The following is a 14,931-nucleotide window of genomic DNA, read 5'->3' on the forward strand; positions in this document are numbered from 1 at the left end:
GAGTGTGACTATAAACACCCACTCCTTTCCTGATATGTGTATGTGTGTCTGTGTGTTTGTATGCGTGCGCGTACGTTGTGTGGATAGCATATTTTTGGATTTGTATGCGTGCACGTGCATTGTGTGGATAGTATATTTGGAGTTTGTATGCGTGCCCGTTTGTTGTGTGGATAGTATATTTGGGTGTCGTTGTTTCTTTGCCCCTTCAAGTGTGTGGACAGTAGATTTCGGGTTTGTTTGTGTTTTCCTCTTCCCGTGTATGGACAGTAGATACAATGTAATGTTATTGTAATGGATGTTTTCCTTCACGTCTGCGCTTGAGACATAACGCGATGGGATCGTCATTCGCGCCATTTAACCTTAAATAACCACAGAAAATGGTGAACAATATCATGGAAGAAATGAAGAAGTTGCAGGAAGTCATGGACAATTTGGGAATAATAGAAGAGATGCTGCTGAAACTGGTTGAGAACTACTATTATAGCCCACATCGAGTTAAAATGGAAATAAACTGTTTGAGAAAGTCAAACGAAATATTAAGGGAAGTACTTAAAGAAGAAAAAGAAGAAATGGAAAATCATGAAGATAACATAAGAATAAGAGCTTACAATGCTAAGCTAGGAAAAGAGGATGAAACTGAGATGTTATGGCAAGAATGAGTAATTCTTTGGTAAACAAGGTTATATACCTCTCTTCTTGACCTAGGTCGCAATTACCATTATCTGAAAATACTCTGTCAACTTAATGGAAAAGTTCCATTCTAAACGTTTCTAACATCACAATGAAGACTGTCTCTTTTCCTCAAATAAAAGTAAACATGTTTACCATGGAAATAAACATATTTACCATTGAAGTAAACATGTTACCCATTAATAATAACCTGAATGTTTAGTCCAGATTCATAGAGAAATATTAGCTATGTATTCTGTTCTTCACAAAAATGTCACTGGTAAGTTCGAAATACACATGTACATGATATACTGCCATTAAGAAAAGTCAACAGATCATACCAATCAATATACAGCTCCCCTCATAAAGACAAAGAAAGATTTATACAATAAAGATTTCGTTTAAATTTTAGTTAAATGTACACATAATTACACACTACGATATCCTATAAATGACACGAAATTAACATACAGCAATATAACTCTTCTAAACAAGTGAAAGTGCATCTACAATTAGATTATTTTTTCCCTTGATATGACTCGATATCAGTATTGCATTTTTGAAATATCAAACTCGACCTTAATAATTTCTGATTTATTGTTTCATCTTGCCAGTGAATGTAAGGGGGTTGTGTTTACTCAATACAATAATCGAAGGAGCTGAAATAACATTTACTTCAAAGTATTACAAAGGCAGTATCAAAGCAAAATATTCTTTTCGAATTTGGAATTTTTTTTTTCTGGTGCTTATTTAATTCCTTACTAAAAGAGCACACTGGATGATCATCACCATTTTTGTCTTCTTTAATCAATATTCCACCAACCCCAACATCACATGCATCGACATACATTTTAAGTTCTTGATTGAAGTTTGGGAGCTGAAAGAACTGATGCACTCTCTGGTATGACCATTAACCTTTGAAATCCTCCCTCCTGACATTTTTCTGACCAATGAAACTTTGTTTTTTCACTCAACAAAGTTGTCATGGGATCAGCAATTATAGACCAATTGGAGCAACATGGTCGATAATCTCCAGCCATAACCAAAAATCGCATCAGTTGCTTTTTACAGATAGACACATGGAATTCAGGTACAGCCTTGACTTTAACTTCTATAGGTTCAACGTGGCCGTGGCCGACAGTATGTCGTATAAATATAACTCTAGCAAAGCAAAACTCGATTAATGAGATATAATTTTGCATTCAATAATATGCTAAATAGGGGGTATCTAATAGATAAAAGATAATATTTCACGAGTGAAGTGGAAGTATTGTATTTTTATTGCAGTACTAAATCAATATTTCTGAATATCTGTATCGTAACTTTTAGTTTTATATATATATATATATATATATATATATATATATATATATATATATATATATATATATATATATATATATATATATATATATATATATATATATATATATATATATATATATACCTCGTAACCTGGGATTCATTCAGAACACTTGACTCTTTTGAATTAGTTTAACACTTTATAAGATCATTTTGGATTCAATTCCTACAATTCATAATACTGTACGTTCCTCTTAAATATTCATTACATAATTAGTTAAGGTTTATATAACTTGTTGGTTCTAAATTTCAAAAATGTTCGAGAGAAATTAAAATTGTTTCGGAATTTAAATTGATTTTGTCTTTTGCTCCAAAATATTCTTAGTCCCTGATATTTTATTTCTCAAAGTGAAATTGTCAGGCTTTCACAGTGCCATATATATATATATATATATATATATATATATATATATATATATATATATATATATATATATATATATATATATATATATATATATATATACATACTGACTCGGTCATCACCAATGATTGCCCACCCGGGTATTTCTCTTTACAAGTTACTGATCTTATTGTCTAACTTCGTGAATACATCAATGATATTAAAACTGACGCCAGTTAAACGTACAGTCTCTGTAAAAATTTGTTTCGTTATTACCTGATCCAACTTAGCTAACTAAGCGCATAACATTATGGAAAATTGTATGCCTCTATGCGCGTGAAGTTCTCGTTGTAAATATTTCTGAGACCTGACGTAGATATACTGGCAGTTTCTAGTCACCTAATGGCATTTGAATTATTCAACGCTAATTTTGACATATCCTACAAACATTTGCTTTTCTTCATAGTAGTTTACCATTTTGATCATAATTATATAATATTTCCTCTGTCGAATTTGGGATATAGCCTTTTTGGAACATGCGTTTTGGCTCTTTATATTTCAATTGTATCACCAACATTGCACTTATACCCCTAACAAAATGCGTCAGCAACATGCAAATGTTTATTTTTTGAGCAGCTTTTGCCGGTGTCACTTTGACACTTCTATGACTGCTATTTTATTAAAGAACGATTTATAAATACATCGATGTATTTTGTTATTTTTGAAAAAAATATTTCCACATCGTATTTTAGCATACTATTAAATCTTTTGTAGACTACAGCTTTACCTCGAATTTATGTAGAAAATTTGTGAATGCTTCTTTAGTTCTAACCAAAATTTTAATTAAGCACCTTTGTCTATCCAAGGCATATTTGGTTTACTATCATGATATCGAATGCATCAGCAATAGATGCTCCTGCTTTTAATTTCATGGTTTTTGTTTTTTGTAATAATATCATTATATATGTTTTTTATGTTATAGGTGTGGTCTAATGTTGTAAAGCGCTTAGAGCTTCTAACGATTAGGCGTTATACCAAGTTCATATTATTATTATTAATATCTCTCAGTATAATGTTCCACTGAATTACATAAATACAAGAATGATATTCTGTAGACACTTGACTTTATTAACGCGTGAATATTAGTTGATGTCAATGAGATCATCTGATCCTATAGCATTGACACCATATGAAGTGATCTTATATCAGGAAAAGTCTTTTTTCTGGCAGGTTTATTTGATTTGACTGCCAACAATGTATCATGGACAATTGTAGTTTGATTTTAACTCGTTCTACAACACACACACACACACACAGATATATATATATATATATATATATATATATATATATATATATATATATATATATATATATATATATATATATATATATATATATATATATATATATATATATATATATATATATATATATCGGGATTATCTCTATAACAGACATCGTGTCGCATTGATACAATATCTATCTGATTTTCAAGGTTTAGGTTCATCCTTTTTAGTCAAATTGAGTATCAAGTGGATTATACGGACCAGTGTATTAATATATTGATAATGCTCATGCACCGTTCCACCATTTGGTTCTGCCAGACTTCTTATTGCTCCATGAAAATCTATGGCGCCATTGATCAGCCTTAGGTTGCCACCATCAACACGGATTGAATATGTTGACCGTCTTCTACAAACAAAACATTATATAAATTAAAGATTGACTATTACTGGCTATGAAAACTCTTTGTTTGTAACGACTACCGCCAACGATTTCAGTTGTCAAGACCTCATTCATCTCGTACGATGATGACTTTATCTCTTGTGTGAAAATGAATATTTCTGTTGTCGGGTAAATTAAAATTTAGCTTCGTTAGCAGGTAGACATAATCATATGTCTTTTGTTTCTTCTTTGTGTCATTTTGCTCATGGACATTCTCGTGTTGTCTTAGTTAGTCGGATTTGGGAGGTTGGGATTATTTGGTTTTATCTATTATCAAATCTAATAGACTATATCATTTTCATGCAGAAGGTTAACCAGATCTGCTATTTCAATATCTATTATTTGCCAACTATCTACCGTTTTCCTAGCGAGATGGTTTTCTGGTATTACTTTCATGCCATTACTATTGATCATAATAATATTTTTATTCTCCCGATAGAACCTTGACAATACTAAACGATAATTGAATTCTTATATCATCTGCTAGCCTATATTGTTCCGTAGTTAGATAAAAATACATATCTGCGGTTTCTTCAGAATATGGCTGTGGTATTGGTGGCTCTGATCGTTTGTGTTATCACTCTTTTAACGAGCGTTGCAATGGTCTTTATTGTGTGAACATGGGCGTAATAAGAATAAGTATCCTTGTAAAATATTAGTCTTTTCTCAGTTGAAATTGTTTCTTTTCACTTTATTTTCCGTGCAGTCATTTTCATTGTTATGTATTTTATTCCTTCGTTCGGCTTACTTTTGCGTCCTTTCATGTTATTGCCATCAATAGATTTAAGTATATCTGGATCAAATTCGCTAACAATGATACCTATTATCAACTCTATTATTAGCTACCCTGAGTAATTTACTACTAACACAAAATTCAAAATAGCATCATTATTGTTTAGTTCATCCTGTAACTGCTTTTATATCATACATATGACTGATAAAGGATGTCTTTAGGTCATTTAGGATATTTTAATTTTATTCAATCGAACATTTGATATATTTTCAGCATTATCATATGGAGGATCATACAATGATTTCATTATAAAATTAGGTAATACAAATCCTGAGCAAATTGGACTATATCCGCTATGTTATATGAATACGTTTTGATAATCTATATACGAGAATATCGAAAGCAACTATCTGAATATATGCAAGACCTCAATTTGTTGGCTCATCGCAAACACAGTTTAACATAAACACGTCATATTTTGCCATAACAGGATTGTCCGCGATAAAGTCTAACAGTGTTGACGCGATTAGGTTTGTACTGCTAAACAAGGTGGTCCGTTAACCGTTTGACCAGTTAGTCATCAGCTGTTTATCTGCTGTGTGCCTCCTGTTTGTCTGCTGTGTGCCTCCTGTTTATATGCTGTGTGCCTCTTGTTTGTCTGCGCAGCTCGAGTTTCCATACGGTTACCTCAGTCGGGCATCGAATATATGTCCAAACGTTTGTATTAACACCATCTGTAGTCCATTCATTATCAGCGTTACTTTCGGTCAAACGTGTCATAAAGGCAAAATACTGTAACATCCCAAGGGGTTACTTGACCAAGCGATGTCAAACTCTGGCGCGATTCAGCTAGAAGTTATGAATTTCCCTTGATTCCAAAGGCATCTATACAACTTCTTTTATAAACTGGAACGTCCAATGTGTCCATTCTATAAATAAGTTTATTCTAATTAACACAGTAGTACAGATCTCACAACTTCCCAGTTGTCTATCAATCGCACAACTGCATGGTTTCTATTCATCAACTTTCTGTAACGTATCGTCAGCATTTCACTCCGCAAAGCTATCAACGCAATCACCTAACACAGGGAATTATCTTTACTACACCACCTTTGGCAGTCAAATCATGTTTTAAAGCCACATTACGCCTGTGACTTTGCAACATTTTACCACCATAGCAACAGTAAACGGCGTCTGCCGACGACGGAACAGTCTCTTCTCGTTTATTCAACTGTATAATGAACTAGTCTCCAATCAGACATACTGCACGTAAAGTAACACAGTCAATATGCACAACTAGATTTTAGTAGGTACTACTAAACTCCAGGGACACTCATGCGGCTCTGACCTGAATTCACCAACAGTAAACCATGTCATCAAGGAAACTCACTAACACTTCCCTCCGTGATGTTTGCTCCTAGTAATTGGATAATTATTTCGGTCTGAGGAATATTGGGCCAGGACCTCCCATGATCAAACGAATAATCACAAACATCTAAGAAATCCTTAAAATGGAGAGCTATAAACAAATGCGCAAGCTCCAAATTATTAAAATTCCTTTGGCAACTACCCAGTACTCAGACAATGCTGACGCTATGAATCCATCTCGAATACCAGCATTTCCAGCCCAAATCTGAATAAAACCAACGTTTACGGTTAGGTAATCATATATATATATATATATATATATATATATATATATATATATATATATATATATATATATATATATATATATATATATATATATATATATATATATATATATATATATATATATATATATATATATATATATGTATATATATATATATATTTGTGTGTGTGTGTGTGTGTGTGTCGCATGCGCACCAAGAATCGGCCCCGCGCTCAATAAAACATCATTTTTACCCATGATGAGGTTTCCATTCATAAATCCAACTTGCAATAACCAGTTAATGTCCACGCTGTCGTCAGCATATGACTTACTGACCGCTTCATCACCATTGATTTCCGCACCTAAGCATGGCTTTTACGTTATTATCATGAACTGCTCTTTCGAAAACAGATAATCCAGATTCGTCGATCATTCTGAAGACCTCTTGAGCTTGAACTATTATTGGTGTGTATGAAGTGTCAGAGTTGCTTTGGACAAATATTCTTCTAGTCTGTGAGCTAAATATTAAGCATAACGTCTTGTCCACAGGTAGATCAGTAGGATAGAACGGTTAATTGTCCAAAATTTATGTTGGTGCCTGATCGTGAGTTTATTAAATTTTCGTTATTTGGCCATTTTCGGTGTTTAAATAATGCTTGTTTCCCAGATGTGACATTTGTGCTATTGCAATAGTCGTTGTTATGCAATTGGTATCCATGTTGTTATTGCCCATTATTGTTCTGCCATACGGTGACAGTCTCAAATGTGTTCTGGACGTAGCTTTTTGCTTGCTTGACACGTGATCATTTTGCCTCAGGTATGAACTTACCACAACGGTATTGATGTCGTATTGATGTTAACCGGCATAGTGCCACCAATCAAGTATAACTTTGTCAGTCCCTATAGTTGCATCTGAACTCACTGCGTGTTTACATCTTGTGTAATGTGTAACATATCTGATTTAATTCATGTTTATTTTTAATTTAATTGTTTGTCAGTTTTACATATTTTATTCTATTATAATGTAAATTTTTTCAATAGAGATGATACTTTTTCAGAAAATTGTTTGACCTTGACTGTTAGTTTATAAACACCAGGTGTTGATCTAAATTCTGACCTTGATTCAAATTAGTAAATAAAGTTCTGTTTTATTTTAAAATGATTGGTTGTTTCCAAGGTCATGATGGAATTACATTTAAGATGTAAACAACGTTTTTATTTTTTTATTTCTTAGAGAAAATTATTGGTCTAATCAAGGCCATATTCTGCGTACGTGATATAAACATGATCACGCGACCCCCCCCCCCCTTCTGATATCGCAACTTGGGGGAATTTCGAAACTGCGTCTTATGATACAATATAACCTTTGTTTTGAGAGAGATTTCTCAGTTTTCGGGCTCTACACTTGGTATCAAGTTGTTTTCTTTGTTGTTGCCAGATTTTGAGTTAATTATCTTCAGATCATTTGGATTTCAAAAGGATTAATTCTTTATTCTCTGGAAATATTTGAAGAGTGCTTACACAGATTTTGGAAAGACATTGGTTACAAATTTAATTTGGATTTCCAATACCGGAGTGCCATTATGTGTATTTTACAAGGAACTGTAGATAAGCACAGTACTCACTACAGTATACGTCATCGTCATCCATCTAGGATTTTACATCAGGATTCGAATATGAAACTATTAGAACATTTATTACTAGGACTTTTGCAGTTTAATTCGTGGATTATTCTTAGATTATTTTTGGATTTGATTCTTGAAACCGCTAGTTCTTCTCCTTTATTCATTTTAACATAATTTTCCAGGAAAATAAATTATTTGTTTAATTTTAAAAAGCTTGTTGTTTTCACTCTTTCTGTGTTACTGTTTATCCGAGCCTAAACACGTAACAAATGTATGCGTAACTGCTGAAGAATATTATCACGCATGCGTTGATTTTTAGTTGATTTGATATCCGCTATTTTGGTGTTACATAAATGTTTCCACATGAGATCGTCTCGTAGCAACATCCTGTGCTAGTTAATAACCATTGTACAGACCAGTGATAACGTTGTCATTCGTGTTGAGCGGGCCTGACGTTACGTCGCCAATTTCGTTCCCCACTAGCGACTTGATTTCGTACAGAGCACTGGTCTTCAAACATTTTATCTTGCGATTCCTTTGAAGAAAATCGTTTATGCTAACAGTCCAACAATTATATGTTTTGACTAGATTTTTCATAAACTCCTAATATTGCAATACATTCCAGGTCAACCCCGTTCACATAACGGACACAAAACAATACCATTACTTGTAAAGAAAACATCATAAAGACAAGCAGGTTGAGTTTCACGAACTTACTGTGACTGGTGGACTTGTTTGTTCTTCATGATTTCGTCCCTATTCGTGCAGGTCAAGATTAGTGGATGAAAGTGTTACCCGTACATTAGATTAATTGCTCAGTATTTAAATCGAAAAAATAATAGCAAGAAGGGGGATTATGTAAACGAGCTGTCGTTGTTGAACAAAGGTTGTCAAGTTTGATTGTTTCTCCACCAAAAAGCCAAGCAACGAACCTCATTCATATCATCGTTCACCCTGCACTCTGCACCGCGACAACCACATTATTTCAGCGTGAATCAGTATACGTGCTTCTTCCGCTCCCATGTTTTGAAAACAGATTTTAACAAATCCTGTACTTAAGTGATCTCCCTTTTATGAAGTTGACGCTTTTCACTGTTTGTCTCAGTACTGATATACGATTAAGAGGAATGCCACTGAATGCCAAAGCTTCTTGTTGAATGAAACGTTGATTACAAACAGTGTTATTCCCAGTTGTCTCAGATTCGTTTCACAACTCGGTTGCTCTTTCGGGTCATATTTTATACACCGTCACTTGTTATTCCTTTACACGTGCCCATTCATTCCAGTTTGCATTTACAACCACGCTATCATTCAGAGCTTTAAATCTGTGCCCCCGTTGTGCTTGTTGGTTCGGCCAGACACCACATCAAATCCTCCACAACATCATCTTGCTAATCGCACCTTACATAAACCAACGGCGTTGCGCAATCGTCAAGTTGCAGAGCAAACTCCCTGACCGACTGTAACCGCGCTACAAGTTGGGCTTCCAAAATTTCTGCAGTGTGAGATATTCTCTGGGACACTGGGTTGTCACTGAGAGGAACAATTTTCAGGTTTTCAGCAGACTTCTTAACAGTACGTATCCGCAGCATGCCGAGGGATTTGTATTTGTTCATATTTCCTCTATGGATGGATATTTTCATGCTCTGTGGGATTATCTATACATGCAAAAATCTCAGTCTCCATACATCAGGAGGCGGTAGAGGTGAAGTCCGAAGTTAGGCGATTGGCTATAAACAGTCTGATATATTCTCCACGTGTGTAGTGCGTAACAACTAGAAGGTGAATGACGTAAGGGATTTTGCACTGACCTTAGTTGTAGACTGGCAGACAAAATCTTTAATTATGTTTAGGAATCTCATGCTACAGTGTTGTTTCCATTGTCACAGTACTGGTCTATCAGCATGTGGATCAAAAAGTCATAGGAAATCTTCATATACCAAGACGATCTCACTGCTAAAGGTCACTGGAAGTCTTCATATACCAACCCACTGCTAAAGGTCACTGGAAGTCTTCTCATACCAAATGAATCCACTGTTATAAACCATTGGAAGTCATGACATACCAGATGATCTCACTGTTAAAAGTCACTGGAAGTCTTCACATACCAATGAACTGTTAAAAGTCACTGGAAGTTTTCACATAACAAACTAACCCGCCAAATCACCGGAAGTGATCACATACCAGACGATCCCACTTTGTGAAGTGACTGGAAGTCTTCACATGCCAAACAAACCTATTAGAAGTCATTGCAAGTCTTCACATCCATAAACAAACACACTATTAGAAGTCATTGCAAGTCTTCACATACCAAACAAACCCACTGTTAAAAGTCATTTGAAAAATAATAATAAAGTATTCATGTATTTCGCACTGCGTACACTTTTAAATGCATACAAATACATTTTATTTTCGTTACGGTATCCAGTGTAAATATTTTCGCAGGTGTCGAAAAGCCACATTATTCCTATCTCACTCCAACGTAATCTTTCAAACGTATCGTTATTTTAAAAATTAATAATGAATACTGCAATATAACAACAATAATATATATATATATATATATATATATATATATATATATATATATATATATATATATATATATATATATATATATATATATATATATATATATATATATATATATATATATATATATATTTGAAATTATAATTTGATTGGATAGGATGTCTTTTGATTTCTAGAGAGAATATTCCTGTATCTATCATATTCGTGTATTTAGAATAATACCAACCAATGCGATATTAAAGTATGGTGCCAATTCAACGAATCCTACTGTTTGATACCAATCCATCTAATCGTAAATATTATTCCAATAAAATCATACAGCATGATATCAATCATTTCAATCGTACAGTATAATACCAATCCATCCGAATGTACAGTAATCTATCAAATCTTACCAATCCATCCAGTATTGCATGACAATACCAATCTATCCAGGCATACTGTACGATACCAGTCAATCCAACCGTACCGTATGATATCAATCCATCCAATTATATCACATTATAACCATCCATCCATTATTACAGCATGAAAACAATCCATCCAGCATTACAGTATGATACCAATCATTCCGTTGGTACAGCATGATACCGATTCATTCAATATTACAGTATGATGCTCCGTCTTAGAGCTTTGTTACACGGTTGTATGTAACATAGTATTTGTTGTTTCAGAGTGCAAATATGTTATGTTGTTTTAGCGCTAAAGTCACGGGAGGAATTATTTATTTGAAAGCAACATACTAATGTTAAACGTTTTCTTGATGCACTGCTTGCTTTCATATATATATATATATATATATATATATATATATATATATATATATATATATATATATATATATATATATATATATATATATATACACAATAGGAATTCCTTGAAAATTAAGGTTTCTTTACAAGCGATATATATGGATGTTGTCATGAAGTTATGCGACTCTTGTTTCTGCAAATATAGCTTAACACGAGCCATCGGCAATTTCAATTGTCATCTGAATTTTCGTAAATAATAAACGATACTAAACATCGTGCATGATCACCTTTATCCCGAAATATTCAATCAAGCTATGGTCTCATTAACATAAGGCTTGAAGATGATCAGAGTTTAATATGGAGATGACACCGAAAGTCCGGTTCAGAGACAATACTGTTAACAAGATCGAAACTCCGGTTGAAAGACAATACTGTTAAAGAGATCCAAAGTTTGTTCAGAGACAGTATTGTTGAAGAACAATTTGTAATTTCTTTCATACATGCATAACGTATGTACCAAGAAATATCCATTTTTGTGGAGGTTGCTAGATTATAGCATTATTTTATGTGGAGGTTGCAAATTTACAACATTCATTTATGTGGAGGTTACAAGATTATAGCATTCATTTATGTAGAGGTTACAAGATTATAGCATTCATTCATGTGGAGGTTACAAGATTATAGCATTCATTTATGTGGAGGTTACAAGATTATAGCATTCATTTATGTGGAGGTTACAAGATTATAGCATTCATTTATGTGGAGGTTGCAAATTTACAACATTCATTTATGTGGAGGTTACAAGATTATAGCATTCATTTATGTGGAGGTTACAAGATTATAGCATTCATTCATGTGGAGGTTACAAGATTATAACATTCATTTATGTGGAGGTTGCAAATTTACAACATTCATTTATGTGGAGGTTACAAGATTATAGCATTCATTCATGTGGAGGTTACAAGATTATAGCATTCATTTATGTGGAGGTTACAAGATTATAGCATTCATTTATGTGGGGGTTGCAAATTTACAACATTCATTTATGTGGAGGTTACAAGATTATAGCATTCATTTATGTGGAGGTTACAAGATTATAGCATTCATTCATGTGGAGGTTACAAGATTATAGCATTCATTTATGTGGAGGTTACAAGATTATAGCATTCATTTATGTGGAGGTTACAAGATTATAGCATTCATTCATGTGGAGGTTACAAGATTATAGCATTCATTCATGTGGAAGTTACAAGATTATAGCATTCATTCATGTGGAGGTTACAAGATTGCAGCCTCTTGTGCAAGTCGTCCTATCGGACTATAATACTAAAACTAATACAGGATCCTTGAATAAACAACGATTGCAAATGGGAGATAAACAGAGATAATGAACAAAACAGAAACAAAGTATTCCCGAATAATATTATACATGTTAGAAAATGTCATTGTGAAAGACACATGGCTGTACTCTAACAGTGCTACTGAATGAATATAACGTTATTGTCAGAAAACTATTGACATTTTACTGTTATAACGACAATATATTACATATAAATGCTATAATGCTGGTTTATGTTTGCCTTCATGTAGAAGGGATAGAAGCTGTCTCATCTTCTGCTTTGGTTGCATGTGTTTTATTTTACAAAGCCGGCTTCAGTTAAAGGCTGTTCTGAACAAGCAGATTTAACAATCCACAAACCAAAGCGTACGTAACGTAGCCAAAAATTAGATTTATAACCTGCCTCTGACTATAACAGTTCTGAATTATCAATGAGTTCCTAGAAACACGCTAAATTGCACCGTAGAGATATTCGAATATTATCAACCATTTGCTTCATTGAAATGTTTTATTGATTTCTTCATAGATTTAACAAAAATGATGAATAGTAATTTGAAGAAAGAATCTCGAAGGTAACATTTATCAATATGTTACAGTCTCAAGGGTACCATTCAAAATATCCTCAACAAAACATATATCTGAAGGCCATATTGCAAAACTATTTTTCACCAGAAAGATTGAATTATGGAGTAAATCTAACCCTTTAAGAGTAAAACTCATTTTACTCTCTAACTTTATCCAGTTTGGTATCAATGTTGTAACCCTTAAAACATGTTTCCGTTTATATTGCTGTACATTGGAGTTTTTAAGTGAAACATGATGATGCACTGACAGACTGGTTACATTTCCTCTTTTAGAAACCATGCCTTGGATTTTCACTTTCCAATTTGATGCTTCGTGTAGAAAACATATCTTGGAATTTCAGTTTTACAGTTTGACTCTTCTTCTAGAAAAAATGCCTTAGAATGTCAGCTTTCCAATTTGACTTTTCTTATACAAAACATGCCTTTGAATTTAAGGTTTCTACTTTGACTCTTCTTATAGAGAACATGTCTTGGGATTTCAGTTTTACAATTTGACTCTTCCTATAGAAAACATTGGCTTGGAATTTCAGTTTTACAGTTTGACTCTTTTTTTATTTAGAAAACATGCCTTCGAACGTTCAGTTTTCCAGTTTGACTCTTTTTTTATATATAGAAAATATGCCTTGGCATTTCAATTTTCCAGTTTGACTCTTCTTACAGAGAACATGTCTTGGAATTTCAGTTTTCGAGTTTGACTGTTTTTATAGAGAATACGTCTTGCAATTCAAGTTTATAAGTTGCATAAGACAGATATACATTTTCAGAAATGTGATCGGCGATTGTCTGATGCAGTGGTTCATCTTTACATATGTATGTATGTATGTATGTATGTATGTATGTATGTATGTATGTATGTATGTATGTATGTATGTATGTATGTATGTATGTGTAAGAGTAATATATGGTAGCTCATCTTGTATTATGATACATGTATAAGAGTAATATACGATATCCCATCATGTGTTATGATACATGTATAAGAGTAATATATGATATCTCATTATGTGTTATGATATATATATATATATATATATATATATATATATATATATATATATATATATATATATATATATATATATATATATATATATATATATATATATATATATACGTTAGCCCATTTTGTGTTATGATGTATGTATAAGAGTAATATATGATAGCCCATCTTGTGTTATGATACATGTATAAGAGTAAAATATGATAGCCCATTTTGTTTTATGATACATGTATAAGAGTAATATACAATATCTCATCGTGTGTTATGATACATGTATAAGAGTAAAATATGATAGCCCATTTTGTTTTATGATACATGTATAAGAGTAATATACGATATTTCATCATGTGTTATGATATATGTATAACAGTAATATACAATAGCTCATCTTGTGTTATGATGTATGTATAAGAGTAATATATGATAGCCCATTTTGTGTTATGATATTAGCATGAGAGCAAAATATGATAGCCCATCTTGTGTTATGATACATATATAAGAGTAATATACGATAGCCCTTCTTGTGTTATAATATATGTATAAGATTAATATATGATAGCCCATACTGCAAAACAGTATTTGGTATTTCTTTAACTATCAAAATGTATTTAGTTATTTGTCAACT

The sequence above is a fragment of the Sinohyriopsis cumingii genome, chromosome 6, assembly GCF_028554795.1.
Source record: "Sinohyriopsis cumingii isolate HCF-2022 chromosome 6, ASM2855479v2, whole genome shotgun sequence".
Lineage (NCBI taxonomy): Eukaryota > Metazoa > Mollusca > Bivalvia > Unionida > Unionidae > Sinohyriopsis > Sinohyriopsis cumingii.